The 16,844-nt window shown below is 55.8% G+C and overlaps 1 protein-coding gene across 12 annotated transcripts in view; it reads right to left on the bottom strand.

Annotated features, from left to right (window-relative positions):
- Positions 1–16,844, bottom strand: part of ATP2B2 (ATPase plasma membrane Ca2+ transporting 2) — a 354,925-nt gene that overhangs the window by 123,235 nt on the left and 214,846 nt on the right. The window contains exon 1 of one of the 12 annotated variants that reach the window (XM_014848163.3): positions 13,868–14,023. The exons of the other annotated variants lie outside the window; for them this stretch is intronic. The gene's annotated coding sequence lies outside the window, so the exon portion shown is untranslated. Of the gene's footprint in view, positions 1–13,867; positions 14,024–16,844 lie in introns of those variants that run through there. 12 annotated transcript variants of the gene reach the window in all.

The raw sequence follows: 16,844 nt of genomic DNA, 5'->3' as shown, positions 1-16,844 counted from the left end.
CTTGATCTTGGACTTCCAGCCTCCAGAACTGTGAGAAATAAATATGTGTTGTTTAAGGCACCCAGTCTACAGTATTCTATTATAGCAGCCTGAGCTGACTAAGACATGGGCCTAGACAGGGCACGTAGCCAGTGCTGGGCCCAGAGAGGGTGAGCAATGCTCTAGGGGTCACACAGCCAACTGAGGCCAGAGCACACCGAAAAGCGCCTCGCCGTTTTCCAAGCTCCAGCTGTGTAACCTTGACCAAGCCCCTTTCCTCCCTGGGCCTCAGTTTCCCCACGTGGAAAGAGAAGGGATCGGACTAGTGTTCTCTGGAGTCCCTTCAGGCTCTGAAGCACCAGGCCTTTCAGAATCCAGAGGAACATTCTGACAACATTGAATTTATGAATTTCGGTTTCATCTTATTAGCATTTAAATGACTCTGTATTGTTACATTTCAATGACTCAAGACCAGGTTAGGGGCGCCTTAATAAAAAGCCTCCGCCAGGAGGGACCCCGGCAGAGGACAAGCAATGTTTTTTGCTGGAGTTAATTTTACATAGAAGGAATCTATCTTTCGAAGGAAGGATTAAAAAAAGCCAAAACCCCAAACTAACCGCTTTTTAAATCCTAACTGAAGGATGGTAGCTGGGCCAATCGCAAATGAATTATGCGCTAAAAATAACTTTCAGATGCCGAATCCTTCTGTTTTAGGATGTGCTGAATTTAAACGCCACCTTAATAAGTATTTTTAAAGTCACCTTTTCCTTTGAATCATCCCTGGCAGCAGTGACAGATGCGGGGACACAGGCCACGTCTGGAGACCCCGGGTGATGAGGCCTGGCTCTGCCATTTGATGGTTGTGTGGCTTGGACGTTGCTCCTAAGCCCTCCCTGTGCCTCAGTGTCCTGCCCCTCAAACAGAGCCAGCCGCGGAGCCTGCCTCCTGGGGTTTGTGAGGACTCACTGAGGCAGAGCTCAGCCCAGTTCCTGGCACACAGGAGGAACTTGCTGAATGGGGACTGTTCCTATGAGGACAACTTAACTCACTCCCCGGCCTCTCCTCTGCTCAGCTGGACTCTCCTCTCCGCTGCCGCCATGCTTAATGCAGAACGCAGGCCGAATGCGCCAAATCCGCAAGGCCTGGCCCTGCTCGGAAGGCAAGGGAGGCTCCCGGCTTGTTGGCACCGCATGCAAGGCTGGCCTCCCCTCTGCTCTGGTCCTGACTGACCAGTTCCCATGGGTAGGACATTTCCTTTCCTCTCCTGGATGCGAACTCTGGCCTTTCTGTAGGGCCCCTGCCCCAGCGATGGGGACCCTCCTGCTTGGCACCAACCCAGAGAAACGGGGGAGCTCAGCTGGCAGCCAGGGGCAGAGGACAACTGCTCCTCCCTCAGCCTCACCCAGGGAGGTGTAGCCACTGCCTTAGATGCCTCGTCTAGGGAGGGAGTGTTCTGGGTGTGTGTGCGCGTGCGTGAGAAGGAGAGAGCCTGATGGCTCTGGAGTGACTACGTGAGTGTGCAAGATCAGTGTGAACGTGTTACAGTGGACGTTAAGCACAGCCAGTCCATAGTCTGGGGGCACACCTGAGTCAGAAAGAGTGTGAAAATGCCAGTGTAGGGTTGGGCCTGTAAGTGACTTTTTGTGTGAATGTCAGAGGGTCCCTGTGGCATGGCAGCAGATGGGAGCTTACTGTGGATGACCCTGAAGGACAATGTTTGCTGTGCAGATCGACTAGAGTATGTGAGCATGAGTACGTGTCTGTGAGTGCGAGTGAGCCACAGATGTCTGTGTCCACACGTGTCTCTGAGTGTGCAAGCCCCACGGTGTGTGAGTGTGGGTATGCATCAAAGCTGACAATGACAGTCTCAGCTTTGCATTCTCACAGTTGAGGAGAGAGAATGGGGAAGCAGAAAGGGAATTGAAAATGAATACCTCAGAAGCAAATTTAGTGCTATTTTTAGAAAACTATCCTGTTAACCAGAAAAGGAAAATCTAAAAAGAAAAAAAAATCCCGCAGAAACAGCCACACATCAGCCTTGAAGGCAAGGATGGTGGAAGCAGGGCCAGAGGGTGCGCTATTAGGGCCCAGAGCTTCTCACAGAGCTTCTCACCCTCCTGCCTGGCCTGGGGGAGGGCAAGTTCAGCCCTTAGCTTCCCACCAGGGTCAACTCCCTCCGCTGCCCCCTGTTCCCCAGAGGAGTTGCCAATGTTAGATGATAGTAAAAAACCCCCTCATTTCTGGTCCTACAGCCACCTCACATACCCACTCATCCACCCACCCATCCATCCATCCATCCATCCATCCATTCATCCGTCCATCCACCCATCTACCCGTCCACTCATCTATCCATCCCATCTACCCATCCACCCATCCATCCACCCATCTACCCATCCACCCATCCGTCCACCCATCTACCCATCCCTCCATCTGTCCATGCATCTATCCATCCATACATCCATCAGCTGTCCGTCTATCCATCCATCTACTCATCCGTCTGTCCATCCATCCATGAGCTGTCCATCCATCTGTCCATCTCTCCATCCTTGCATCCATTCACCCATCGAATAAACCTAAGGAGGTGCATCTCAGGCCCTGCCCCCGAGCATTGGGATTTTGAAGAGAGCAAAGGAGGTGCTCAGATCCTCCTTCCCACTGTTTAAAGTCTGCTCACTCTGCCACAAAGAGCATCCAATAGCCCCATGGTCAGGCTCTGCAGGCTGAGTTGGGTGATTCCTGCACAACTTTTGCTTCAGATTTTTGTAGGATGTAACCAATGACACTGGAAACCAAATTCGCTGGGTCCTGATCTTGGCTTGACCACTACTATTAACAGAGACTGCTTAGCAAATGCTTCCATGGGCTGTGTGGTTTCACTGTCTCTGCCTTACAGGAGAGGAAGCTGGGGCTCAGAGAGGTTACAGATGGCCAAGGAAATACAGACCGGACTTGGCATAGTTTAAATACGCCTGCTGCCTCTCCTCTGCGTCCCACTGCCTTCCGCCGGTTTGCAGTACGGCCTTGCACCAGGGCCTTCTCCCCTGTGCTTCTGTTTCCTCCTCTGTAAAGTGATGGGGGGGGGGGGCATTGGACAGATACTCAGTCTCAAAGGGCATTTCAGAGCCATCCTCAAGGAGGCTCCCATCACCTGATACTTGCTTCTTGGGACACACGCTCTTCCCTGGGCCTCCATGCTGCCCTGTTGTCCCCAGCAGGAGCAGCTATTCTGATTGATGCCAAGCTCTGCTTGGCTGGAGGCTGAAGGAAGGAGAAGTGGCCCTAGAACTGGGGAGTCACAGCTGATCAAAATTCACCTGCTGCCTATGACATCCGCTGCCCTCCCTCTGGCCTCTGCAAGGCACCGTCTGCCTTCCAAGACACTTTATGTGCTCCTTGCTTAGAAATCTTTTCTTAAGAAAATCCTTGACAGTTTTCTCATGAAGCCCAAACAGTAAAGTCACCAGAAGCCGGAGGCAAGAAAGCCTAGTTGAGGCAAAAAAGTGTTGGGGCAGACTTTGCTTTGGGCTGCAAGAGAGGGGACATGCACTGAGAAGGCTGGGGACAGTGGCTTTGCCTGGACCAGCCTCTCTGGACATTGTTCTCTGGTTTCAGCCAAATGCCTTGAACACATCCCGAGCCTCAGCTCTAGCCCTGTCCAACTCTTCTGACAGCGGCACTGAACTTCCTGGGGCCCTCTCTGCAGTCCTGGCTGTCCCCAGCCTCCAGATCCTGACTGACTATGGGGACGCTGCCCCCTCTTGTCTTCATCTGCCTCCTTCTCTTTACCCCCTGCTCTGTCCCCAAGGATTACAAGCAGAGGCCTGAAGAAAAGACAAAAAATGATGATAACAGCAACACTTTGATCACACCTACTATGTGTCAAGCACCATTTTACACACTTTATGCTTGTTATCTCATTTAATCCTTCACAACAACCCCATAACACAGGTACTGCCAGCACCCCTGTTTTACAGAGGGAGAAAGAGTGCAGTGATAGTGTAATGTCCTTTGGTTGGGGTTGGCAGAAAACTCTCAAAGATTTTTTAAAGGGAAGATTTGTAAACAAGAAGCACAGAGCGTACAAATCTAGGAGGGCAGAAGCTGCCATGCAGAGGCCCAAGGGGGGCGGGTAGCAAATGTCAAGGGCAGCAGGTGAATTCTGATCAGCTAGTGATCAAACACACACACAGACACTCTTAAGGGCCCCCCAGGCTCACTCACATCCCTCTCTCCACCAGACCAGGCTCCTGCCTTTTTTCCTAGTTTCTATAGTGAAGCACAGGGTTCTGCTGTGTCAGTGCTCTGATCACACACGACAGGTCACTGGCTGGTTGGTGAGTCCTCAGGCTTCACCTCTGACCGTGGAGGGTTGAGGCCCAGAGTGCTGTCTCTGGGGATGAAGTGCTGATGGATGGATGGAGGTGGGTGCTGGAGAGGGATTGGGTAGCTGAGGTCAGGGAACCTGATACCTGTGGGTGTCCCTCTCCCCTGCAGGCTCATCAGCAAGGGGCTGGAGTGAGCACTGTCCACGTAGTCAGGTGCTGACTGACAGCCCCCTGGGGAGGACAAAGAAACGGGCACAGAGGAACCATCTCCACTGGGAGCTGTCCCCAAGGCCACAGTGCTGACTGGGGATGTGGGGTGGGCTTTAAGGACCACGTGCCAAGGAGCTGTCCATGTGCTTTGGTGCTGACGTAGAGCAAAGGGTTCTAAGTGCCCTAGGAGCTTTCCAGTACGGTAGTGCTGACTGACGGAGCGTGGAGTTGCAGACCCTGAGGAGTTGGGTGTGGGTGGAGTGGGGAGGGCACAGGGCCTTTTCCATGAGCTCTGTGAGCAGGCATGGGAAGCTGACCCCAGATATTTGGTACTGACACTCAAAGCCTGGTTCTCTGGCAGTGAGGTGTCCCAGTCAGCAGGTCTGAGCCAACAAAATGACACTACATAAAAGGCCATTCATGGACACTCATGTGCATACACAGAAGACCCACCGGGCCCATCAGTGCCATCTGTCATCAACGCCAGAAATCCCACCATCAGTGATCCATTCTTTTGCATTGTGCGTGGTCCTTTCCCTCTGGTTCCTGCCAGGACCACATTTAAGTGGTGGCATCTCAGTCTGAATTTTTAAAATTCTTTCCTCCACAGAGTGGAGGAGGGATATTCATCTACAGATGTACCAGGGGATGAGTCTAAGTTGGGAGATTACTTTTGAATAGCTGAGTGAGTCCTTTGGGGTCCAGACCAGAGAAGCAGGAAGCTAAGGTGTGGGGGAAAGTCATTCTGCATGGCCTGAGAATGCAGAGGACAGGAGACAAAACTATACGGAGAGGGAGGAAAAAGAGCAGAAAAGCAGAACTCCTGGATTTGAGAGAGGAGGGGAGTCAGAATGACGCAGGCACTGGCCCAGGTTGGTGTATGTATGTGGGAGGGTGTTTTTTAGATTCTATTTCTCACTACTGTGGCCAGTCTCCTGGGCGAGAGCAGAGCTGTCGCTGGTTTGGTGCCTGTGCACTCACTGCCTTCCATGCCCGAGCCCTGGTTCTCTCCCCTGGAGTCTCTCTAGTGGGAAGCCAGACATGTCTGTCATGCCACCACCTTGGCATCAGACTTGAAGGAGGTGAATCAAAAGGCCAGGAGACCAGAGGCGGAGCTAAGGGCAGGAGAGTGAGTAGAGGTCTGTACCTGGCCTGCAGCCTCCCCTGCGGCCAATGTTTCCTCTCTGTCCTCTCCTGATAAAGGCTTCTCTGGGTGGAGCTCAGGGACCCCAGGGCAGGGCTGCTCAAAGTGTGGTTCCCCGAGGGCCACCTGTGTTGGCATCGCTTGGAGGCTGGTTGGAATGCAGATCCTCAGCCCCAAGCCTCCCGAGACGAATCAGGCTCGGGTGATGGGGGCTGGGAATTTTAAACAAGCAGAACCACTGCCCAAGAGCTTTGGGGCTCCCATTCCAGCCCTTCTTTTGGCTCTCTTCCTCTTGTAGCAAAAACTCTCCTGGTTCTGGGTTCTAGAATCCTTCCCAACCTCTGGCTCAAAATCACCTCTGGCTCCCTGTCCCTGACCATCCAAATGCCACTTCCTGCTAGGCCCGGCTCTTGGGTGGTTTCTGGGGACATCTCCTACCGGCTGACACCAGGGCCCTTCTCAGTCTTCAAGCTCTTGCCTATGGCTGACCACTCCTCACCCCTACTTCTCACGCTCCTGGGACTTCTCTGGCCATGTCTTTCCAGGGATCTGCATGGCTTCTTGGTTTGGGGTCAACTGTAGGCTTTTCCCATGGTCCTTCCTTGACCTTCTTAATGCCCTGGGCAATATCACCCATCTGGCATCAACTCTCATCCTAACATGGATGGTTTCCAGACATTTCCACTCTGCCCCTTTCTCCAAGCTCTAGAGCCAACCCTCCCCTGACTGCCCAGTGTCCCCTCTGAAGGTCCTCCAGGCCTCAGACTCCCTCAAATGTCCCCATCCTTCTGTGACCCCTGTCACTTATGGCATCTAATGCACCCTCCCAGGTCCTCAGAGTAGGTCTATCAGGGTCACCCTTGACTCTGTTCCCTTCTTCCCGTCCAATCAGGTATCCAGACCCAGGGAAGAGTGCAGTAAGGGCTCAGGCTCCCTCCTCTTCCTCGCCTCCCTGGGCTCTTGACTGTAGTTCAGGTTCCTCATCCACAACCTCCCCTACTTCACTGTTCCCAAAGTGATGCTAATGGTGACTCCCATTTACTGAGTGGCCTCCATGTGTCAGGAACGGTGTTAGGCTCTGAACATACCTTATCCTAGAACAACCCCATGAGGTAGGCATTATTATGTCTATTGTACAGATGAGGAAACCGAGGCTCCGAGAGGTGAAGTAACATCATGCCCAAGGTCACACAGATAACCAGTGGCAAAGCTGGGAGTAAACTGGGATCTGTCTGACTCTAAAACCACCATATTTTGCTGCCTCTCGGGTGTGAGCATGGCACTCTCTGGATTAAAAACCGTCGCTGGCTCCCTGGTGCCTATTTAAAACAAACATATTCATGACCATGGCATCCAGGATCCTGCCTGACTGGCATGGAGCCAGCTTCCCTGGGCTCTGGTCTAAGAGAATTTCTAGCATTTCCCAAACAACTAATGCAGGCTCTCACCTCTCACCCTTTGCAAACTCTGTTCCCTCTACCCAGGACTGTCTACACCTGCTTTTCCGTTTATCAACACATTCCTCTCCAAGGCCTGGATCCGAAGCCAACTTCTCCAGGTCCCCTGCTCCAAATTTCAAGTCCTCTCCACCGCCAGCCCAGCCCGTGCGGCTCACTCCTCGACTGTGCAGCCTCCACCCTCAGTCTCAGGGTGGGTTTTGTTAGCCTGCCTCCCCCTTGACCATGAACTCCCTGAGGACAGGGCCTCCCCAGGCCCCCAGCACAGGACAGACCTCCGCCAATGTTGGTTCCATGACTGAGAAAGCAATCTGAGTATGGAAGGACACTGGGGACAGTGAATCTTAGGGTGCAGTCTGCATCAGAAAAGAGGAAACTGGTCAGCCAGACGGTAGAGGAGCTGATGTCGAATGCACCCAGGTGGCGGGCCACAGCCTCACAGGCATCACATCGGCAAACCTGTACCTGGACCCCATGAAGGAGCTGCTATGGCACCCCATGTGCATACGAGCGGACGGAGCCTTCACCAGGTTAAGAGGTTGCCCAGGGTCACGTAGTTGTTGGATCTGAAGCCAGGCAGTCTGCTATCAAAGCCCCCGCTTTCATCACCAGCCCAAGTCCCTCCCGAGGTGACTCAGAAGCCCTAGGAGGTGGCAGCTCAGAGGGTGGGACACACTGAAGCGTTCGGGGTCTGGTGGGAAGATGTCTCAGCACAGGACGCCCCCCCACGCCGAGCTTGTCCTATGTGTTGGCCGCCTTGGCCCTGGAGCCACCCCACTGGCAGTCCCAGCCCCAGATCCCAGAAGCCCATGTCCTGTGGGGCCGAGAGTCTCTTCAGTGCCCCATCCAGCAGGCTGGCGTGCTGATCAGTGGCCATCCCAGCCAGTCAGCGCTGCAGCTCTCCCCCTGACTTGGCATGGCTGTCCCGGCCACTGCGGAGACGAACAGAATCCACCGGCACCTTGAACAGACGGTGCCACTTCTAAAAATAATGCCGCACCACGCTCCCCTCCCCAGCGCAGCCAAGTCCCGGCGACAGAAGGGGGTGCGGGTGGGGGCGGGGGCCGCTAGCTACGCTCACCAGCCATCTGCACAGGGACAGATGCGAAGGCAGCCTCCCGGGGGACGCAGGCCCAGGGGACCCCAGCCTCGCTGAAGCTGTGCAGAGCCACAGCCTTCCCCGGAGGCTCCAAGCCCCGAAATGAAAGTGAGCGAGGCCGCGGCAGGTGTGTGCAGCCTGGCTCCCCTCTACCCCCATCATCGGGGCCCTCCAGCAGCCCCCCTCCATATGTATATGGCTGGGACCCCTCCCTGGCAAGCCCCTTTCCCTGCCTGTTGAGTTCTACCCCATCGCTGGGTCCCTAGATTACAACCCCGAGTGCCATCCCCTCTCGGGAATTTCCTCCCACTCCCAGAAGTTTCTTACTTCTGTGGATTCTTACACACTTTCCATTTGATTCGCAACTCAAGCAGGGCCAGCACGGCTTTGTCTAGGCTTAGGGTCAGAGCGATGTGGGCAGGAACGCTTGCTCCGCCGTCACCGAGCGGCCGTGGGGCCAATCCAGGCGGCTCTCTGGCCTCCGCTGTCACATCTCTCGAATAGAGATAATAATCGTTCCTACCTTACAGGGTTGTTGGGAAGATAATGCGGGTCTAGGCAGGGCCACCAAAGGGACACCAGGGTTTGCAAAGCTTGACAGAAAAGCCAGAAGAGGCCCTCACTCCCCAAGCTCACTTGAATCCAGAGACCAGAGGTAAAAATCCCTGTGATGCCCAAGCCCCTTCACAGCACCTGTATAAAGTCCAGCTTGTGCTTGCATGCCTCCCTTGACAGGGGGTTCACTCCCTCCTTCCATGATGATCTGTGTCAATGCTGGTGGTTACAAAGTTCTTTAGGTTGAGCTGAAATTTCCTTCTTGCTAACTATTTTTATTATTTCATAGTTAATGGGCCTTTTCTGACTCATGCAGAATATGCCTGCTCCCTTTTCCACTGGAGGTTCACATCCGTGAGTGCATAGGTGTGTGTGTGTGTGCCAGGGCAACGCAGAATGTGTGCACGGCTGTGCAACCAGGTGTGCATGTACAGATGCGTGGCTTTGCTGGAGCACATGTGTGCTTGCATACAGGGTGTGTGTGAGCCTGCCCGAGCACGTCTGAGGGGGCATGTGTTGAGGTGTGCAAAAAGTGTGGGGATTTCGGAAATACAACTCTAGACTGTGTGTAGGGGGGTGTGAGGAAGCAATGGGTCACAGTGAAGGGTTTTATTACTATCTTGAGACTACCTCAGGCTCCCAGTTTGAGAGGTAGGTGGGTACCAAGAGGGGGCCGCCCACAAGGGCTCCAGAAAGAGCACAGGAGGCTGACCAGCAGCCGACGCTTTGTCACTGTCTCTGGGGCTGTCTGCAGGGTGGCCTTTAGTTCTCAGGGAACGCTGCCACCGGGGCTCAGCCAGGACAAAATGACAGCAACGACAAACGGCACTTTTTAAGAGCGTTCACAGAATGCTTTTCAGTTTGAAGTTCACAAAGAGCCCCACCGGTCTTTTCTATTTCATAAATAAGAAAACTAAGGTTAGAAAGATTCAGGGGCCTGTGGTAGGTCCCGCAGAGAGTGACTCCTCCAGCGGGTGGGTGACCTGGGGGCTCAAGATCATGCACAGAACATACAGCTCCAGAGCTGGTCACTCCCAACCACGAGTGAGTAGGCCTGGGGCAAGCCTGGCTAGGAGGTCCACTGTTAGCTGTCCTCACTCCTCTGCCTTCCCTCTTTGGGCCTCAGTTTCCCCATCTGTAAAATGAGGTCAGACCAGATGGTTTCTAAGAGACTTTCACATGTTGACTTGTGATAAGTTTTGGACAGCGGATCAAGGCCCAGGGAAGGGGGCCTCTCTGGCTCATGGCACCCCCACCCCGATGGGCATGTACATGCCCTGGGACTGGCCAGAGTTATCTTCTGGAAACTGAGACATCAATGGGGGGAAAATTTCTTGGTTTAGTAATAAAAAATCAATGCAGAACTGCCTTGTGGACCACCTGCCATGCTTTTTAGCACAAGCTGTTCCCTCCTTTCTGCTTCTCGGCCTGGTAGACTCCTATTCATCCTGCAGGGCCCAGCTCAGAAGGCCCCTCCTCAGTGAACCCCATGCTGACCCCACTCTCCAAGCAGAGTCAACTGATCCCTCAAAGGGCTTAAATCTTTGTGCCCTTGAGGGCATGGGACTCCATCCATCCCTGGGTCCCCAGTGCAACTGGAAGACACAGTTGGTGCCTAACAGAGCTTGCAGAGTGGACATGTGGAAAAGCGGCTGCAGGATTATGTAGCTCGACTCCAGAAACCGAGAGAGAACGGAATTCCATGGGTCATGGACTCATCCATTTCTTTAACAAGCGCTTGCGTTTGAATACCAAGGCAGAGAGCATGCAGTGGTACCCACTAGATACCCAGCACTGAGCTCCGGGAATGATGGACGCTGTGGCTGAACCAGAGGAAACAAGCTCTCATTGCTGGCACGGAGGCAGCCGCGGTTATAACAGCATTGGAGTAGCGATGGTCACAAAAACAATCGTAAGAGCAGCTAAGTGTTATTCTGACCAAGTGCTGTTCCCATATTCAGCTTTGCCCTGCATGGTCCTGCTCATACCTACGACAGCCCCCGAGGGAGATAATCTTATTCTCTTCACTGTACAGACGAGGAAGCTGAGGTTCAGACAGTGGGATGACTGGTCAAGGTCACATTAGGGTCTGCCTTAGGGTCTGAGTCCCAAAGCTATGCTCTTGACCTGGGCACTCAACAGATTCCGGGACCTGGAACCAGCACAGATGGAGCTGCCCTGTGGCGGGGACCGCACTGGAGTGAAATGTGCTGTTCTCAGGGAGAGAGAAAGCCGGGTGGCCCCGCTCCTCTTCCCTGAGGCTGAGGAGCAGCGTCTGGCGCCGCAGTGGCCTGGGCGGGAGGAGGTCCCCAGGCTATCGCCGGCTCTAGCATCCACTGAGGAAACCCCCAGTGGGACTCTTCTCCCCCACACTGCTGACAGGTGTGAGGTGGGGTTCTGGCCGACCTGGCAGGCTGTGTGTGAGGGGCGGAAAGCAGATGGCAGCCCCTTCCTGTGTTTGGAAGAAGTCAAGGGTGAAATCTTGGAGCCATCAGCCAGGCCGCATCACCTGCTGTTAGAAATGGCTCCCCGGCCAGAGGGCTGGCGGCCACCCAACGCGGCTTTGCTGACGAATGGGAGGCCCTGGGGAGGCACTGCCACCAGCCCAGCCCTCTTCCATGGACCGCATCGCTATCTTTTGATAAACAAAGGCTGCTGCTGGCATGAGTTCTTCACAGCACAACCTGCCATGTCTCATCTGTGACTCTGGGGCAGATGGAGCAGGGTGTCCATTTAAAGACGAGGGGACGGAGGCTGAAGGAGGGTAAGTGACTTGCTTGACACAGGTCACTCAGAGACAGTGCTGGGACTAGGGAGAGGCAAGTAGGCACTGAGGGTGTACAATGTGAGGAGGCACTCGCTCTCGGGTTCCTGTAAGCGCCGGACCCCCACCCACCACTGGCTGTCTGCCCTGCTCTCCGAGCCGACCTGAATTACCCGGGGCCCCGCCTGCCCCGCCCCACCCCAAACACAGGCCAGCGATGGAAAATCTCCAAAGAGATTTCAAACCCGCTTTGGTCACTTTGCCGATGATACAGACGAAATAGATTCTAAAGAAAACCCGAAATTGTAAAAGATGTTTGCAGCCCATGCCTCAGCTCAGCTCCCTGAGCAGCAGTGGATTTCAGGGGAAACGGTGCATCTCTCGCCTCCACTCCTTTGGCAGACTCCACCGTGGGCCTGTGAGGTGCTAGGACCTGTGCAACGCAGCATGGATGGAGAGCAACCCCACATTGCCTGTTCTCAGAGAGCTTTGCGTCGTTCCCTCCCTGCCTGGCACGGCGCCTGCACGCTGTAAGGATCTAATACAAATGAGCGCGACAGGCCGACCTTCACAGAGCGTCTTCTACGTGCCGAGCTGTGTGCTAAGCACTTTACACCGTCACCTCGTTCGATCCACATCACAACTCTCCAGGGCAGGAGTTCTTATTAGCCCCATTTTGCAGAAAAGAAAACAGAGGCAAAGAGAAGTTAAGTCACCTGCTGAGGTCACTCAGGCAGAACCCCATAGAGCTGGGCTGCACGCTCAGTGCAGTATTCCCAGGGTGGACGAATGCAGACGCGGGAGGGTCGTGCAAAGAGGCTCAGGAAACATAAGAGGGACCGGATTTGTTACCTCTGGCAGCGCAAAGTGCCCCAGGGAGCTCCAGGGCACCAGGCCTCCTGAGGTATTGGTAGGGGAGGGTTGGGAATTCTCCCTGCTTTGGGGCAAAGGTGGGCTGCAGGCCTCCAGGAAGAGGGTGACGGTGACAGCGCTGTATCAGTTAGCAGCTCAATGAGGTTCCAATTTCTTTCTCTCTGAGCCTGACCACGTGCCCCACCTATAAAAATATCCCAGGCAGATGGCCCCTTTGGCCCTGAGAAGGTGGGCTCTGAGACAGCCTGGGCCTGGGCAGGTACACAAGGAGCGGAGGCCCCTCCTGGGCTGGTCCAGGCAAGAGCCCCTGGCCTGAGCCCTCCGGCTCCCTGGCTGCACAGTGCGGGGCCTCTGGCCCCCAGGGAGGGGGCTGCAGCTGGACACCCTGACACTCAAGCCTCCCCAGCTCAAGCCTCGGTTGCCAGGCAACCACACAGCTCAGGTTTCGGGAGCCAAGGACAGGGCCAGGGTGAGGACGCCAGGATATAATATTAGATGCAGCCCAGCCCGGTGGGGCTGCTTGAGATACACAAATCTCAGACCCTGGCAGGGCCAGAGTGGTCTTGCGGTCATTTTGCAGGTGGGGAGACCGAGACCTGGGAGGGAAAGGGAGCTGTCTGAAGTGACCAGTGAGTCAGTGATGAAGGCAGGGTCCTCTCTGCCAAGAAGCCTGGAACGGAAGTGACAGCTCAGAAGGTGGTGGCAAGCACAGCCACCCTGTGCAGGGGGCTGGCGATGCGTGCAGCACTGTGCCAGTGGTTTCTCCCACCTCGGCTCAACTCATCCTCAAAACAACAGGGCGAGCTGTAGATGTGGTTTTCACACCCATTTTATAGATGGGGAAACTGAGGCTCAGAGAGGTTGTGCAACCTACCTGAGATCATCCGGCCGGTGAATGGCAGAGGCCGGATAGGAAGTCAGTGTGCCCCTGAAGTCTGGGAGCTTCCCCCTGACCCCTTACTGTGCTCAGGGACTGAGAAGAGCATGGATGAGACTGACGGGCCACCCCCCAGCTGGTCTCTGATGCCTTCAGCAACCCTGGGGGCAGGTGCATCACTCTTCGTGTCTCAACACTGAGGATGCTGAGCTCAGAGCCCCAAGAGGTGGTCCCAAGGTGACCTAAGTAGCAGGTGGGGATGCAGGATTTGAACTGACGTCTCTCTGGCTTCAAGGCCTAGGCTGACCCACTGTGCCCAGTTTACTGGCAGTGGCCGGGGGCGGCATCCCTCTGCCAGGCCTTCAGGTGTCAGACATCTCTGCCCCCCACCCCTCAGCAAGGTGAGATTTCTGGGGAACAGGATGCCTCCCCAGCCCCCAAGAGAGCCCGCAAGCCCCAGCACAGAGCAGTGACTAGGCCACTGGACCTCTCCCTCCGTTGCCCACACCCCCACCTCCCGCAACCTGAGCCTGGCTGGATGGGGACACGCAGGTTGCCACGGCGATGGCACATCAGCCACTGACCTGGGGACCCGCTGGCGGCACGGGGGAGGGGTGGGCCTTGCCTCCGAGGGATGGCTGGAGAGGTGGAGGACGGGGGCCTGAAGGCCCCGTGGCGGCCGTGGTTGATCTATGGGCCAGGCTGGGCACAAGCTGCTATTTATAATTCTGCTGAATGGGCCCAATGACCCGATCCGCAGCCCGGGCAGCCCAGCAGCTGCACAGAGGGGAGGAAACAGCTCAGGAACCTCGCCTGGCCCCCAGCTCTGAGCACGGGAGTGAGGGAAGACCGGCAGACGGACAGCAGGACGGGGCCTCCGTCTCCCCACCGCCTCCATTAGCCTCAACCTCCAGCCCTGTGGCTGACCCTGCCCTCATCCCTGCGTTCTGGGCCAGGCTCAGCCAGTGTGGGAGGCTGTGGGCGCTGGAGTCTGGGCTCTGGTCTCAAAGGGGCTCAGAGAGTGTGTGCATGTGTGCTTGTGTGTGTGTGTGTGTGTGTGTGTGTGTGTGTGTGTTCTAGAATGCCTCCCACTGGAGGGAGAGGAAGGGGTAGGGACGGAGGAGAAGAAAGTGGAGAGAGAGAAGCTGCAAGGCCGAGAGGAACTTGAGAGGCTGGGGGAGGGAGGGAGGAAGGAGGTGGAGGAGGGAGAGAGAGAAACAGAGGCAGACTTCAAAAGAGATAAAGTGAGACGTTGAGGGGGAGGGAGAGAGAGAGAAAGAGGGAGAGAGAGAGACGGAGAGAAAAAGAGCCAGAGGAGCTGAAGTAGAGACACAGAGACTGAAATCTGGGGACCGGGAGCCAGACCCAGAGGCAGGAGCGGGGAGGGCCAGGGCTCTGGAGCATGTCCTTTTCGGCCTCGGCAGTCAAGCTGGTCCAGAAGCCGAAATGCAAACTTGACGGGTCCCATGGGGACAGCTCAGAGGCCTGTGTGCCGCCGCTCTGACTGCCTGGCGCCCCCGCCCAGGGGAGCTCTGGTTGGGGCATCCCGCCTCCAGGCCCTCTTGCCACCTGGGGGCCCTGGGCACGGCAAGGACTGCTCCGAGGAAGCCAGAAGCGGGCCAGGAAAGACAGAGTGGCGGCTCCGGGAGCTTGTCCGGCCGTCCGCCCTCGGAGCCGGGTTATTCTGGGAGCTGAGCAGCCAGAACACACCCCCCTCCCTTGTTCACGGGCCAGTGGCTGCTGACTCAAAATATTCTCTCAAGGAAACTGCCTTTCCGAAACCCAATGTCACTTCTTCTGGGAGGCCTTCTCTGACCCTCCCGGATTTAACTCTCTGCTCGCACAGGCCCAGCTTGTACCTTCAGGGCAGGGCTCATCCTGGGGACCACAGGCCGAGGTTTATCTGCCCGTCTCCCCCATCGAACAGGGAGCATCCCGTTCATTGATCACTTATGACATCCCCAAAACTTTCCCCGCACCATCTCCTTTAACACCTCAGTAGCTCACGTGTAGGCTTTGTTAGCAGGCCCTGTGTTACAAAGGAGGAAACCAAGGCTCAAGGCAGGCCAAACGGTCTGCCCGAGGTCTCCTGGTTGGGAAGTTGCTGAACCAAGATCTGACCCAAGGCAGCCTGACTTCAGAGCTGGTCACATGACCACCAGGCACCCAGCCTCCCCTGCTCTAATGATCACTTCCATTTCCATGACTCTGCTCAAGAACCTTCTGTGGCTCCCCAGTGCCTCTAAGATCAAATCCAAACATCCCGCCTGGGCTCGTTCCTTTCCTCTATTTGCCCTTTGTGCTTTCAGGTCTCATTCTCTCTCCCATGGCCTCCTGCTTGTAGGTCCCCTTCTTCTATTCTCTGAATTATTCACTCAGAGTTAATGAATAAGCACCTACTGTGTGCCAGGCACACAGTGCTTACTCCTGTTGGGAAGACAGACTGTGGAAAGTGCTATGAAAAGAATAAGGCATTATGAGGACCGCCAGGGGACCTATTTTGCCAAGTGGATGTGCAAAAATCTGGGCCAGTGTGTGCCAGGCAGAGGGAACAGCACAGGCAGGTACCCTGAGGTGGAGAGGGGCAGGGCGTGCTTTCAACGACACAGAGAGGGCCAGCAAGGCTGGGGCCTGCGAGGGAGGGACAGTGAGGCGAGGCGAGCTCAGAGAAGGCAGAGGCCAGGTCACACAAGGCTTCCCAGCCACGCCGAGGAGAGTGGGCTTTCCTCCAGGGGCAGAGGGATGCCTCCAAAGGGTCTGAGGCAGCAAGACGGCACAGCTCCTTACTTTTAAGCTCCAACATCCATTGGAGAATGGACTGTTGGGGTGAGAAGACGAGAGGGAGAAAGAGGCGGCAACTGCGCCATCCAGGCGAGTGCAGGTGGGTGGTGGTGGGGTGAAGAGATGGGGGAGGTGGGAGTCAGGAAGCGGGACCCAGAGGACAAGCTCCAGAGGCAGGAGGAGGAGCGAGGCTGTGCCTGAGAAGGCTCAGCCCTCAGAGGAGGGTGGATGGGGGCCGTTTCCTAGGATGGGAGCTGAGAAGGAGCAGGCTGTGGGGGCGGGTGGGCGTGAGCAAGGATCCTGCTTTGGACTTGCTCACGTCGAGATGCCTGAGAGGCGTCCATGCAGAGATGCCAAGCGGCCAGTTGGACGACGAGCCGGGAGCACAGAAGAGAGGCTCCGGCTGAAGATATAAATATGGGAATCAGCAGCTTAAGGAAGGTATTTAAAGCCCTGGGACAGGGTGAGATCACCAGAGGAGAGAGCGCGGGGACAGAAGGGAAGGGGCTCAGAGCCGAGCTCCGGCTCCCAGAGGTCGGCAGGGAAGGAGAGGGAAGCCAGGCAACCGTGCCGGCAGACCTGTCGCCTGACCTGACTTCCCCGCACCATCCGTGGCTCCCTGCAGCCCTCAGAACAAGGTTCAAATCCTCAGCCCGGCGCACAAGCCCTGTGCCCTTGTCCAGCCTTGTGTCCTCGGCCCCTTCCTTCCAATCATAATGAACACCTTGTGGGGGGGTGCTGCACCTCCAGACTCGCCCAGGCGGCTCCCCGGCCTGGGGT

Source organism: Equus asinus, chromosome 21, assembly GCF_041296235.1.
Source record: "Equus asinus isolate D_3611 breed Donkey chromosome 21, EquAss-T2T_v2, whole genome shotgun sequence".
In the NCBI taxonomy this organism is placed as follows: Eukaryota; Metazoa; Chordata; class Mammalia; order Perissodactyla; family Equidae; genus Equus; species Equus asinus.
This window is presented reverse-complemented; position numbering and strand designations above follow the sequence as displayed.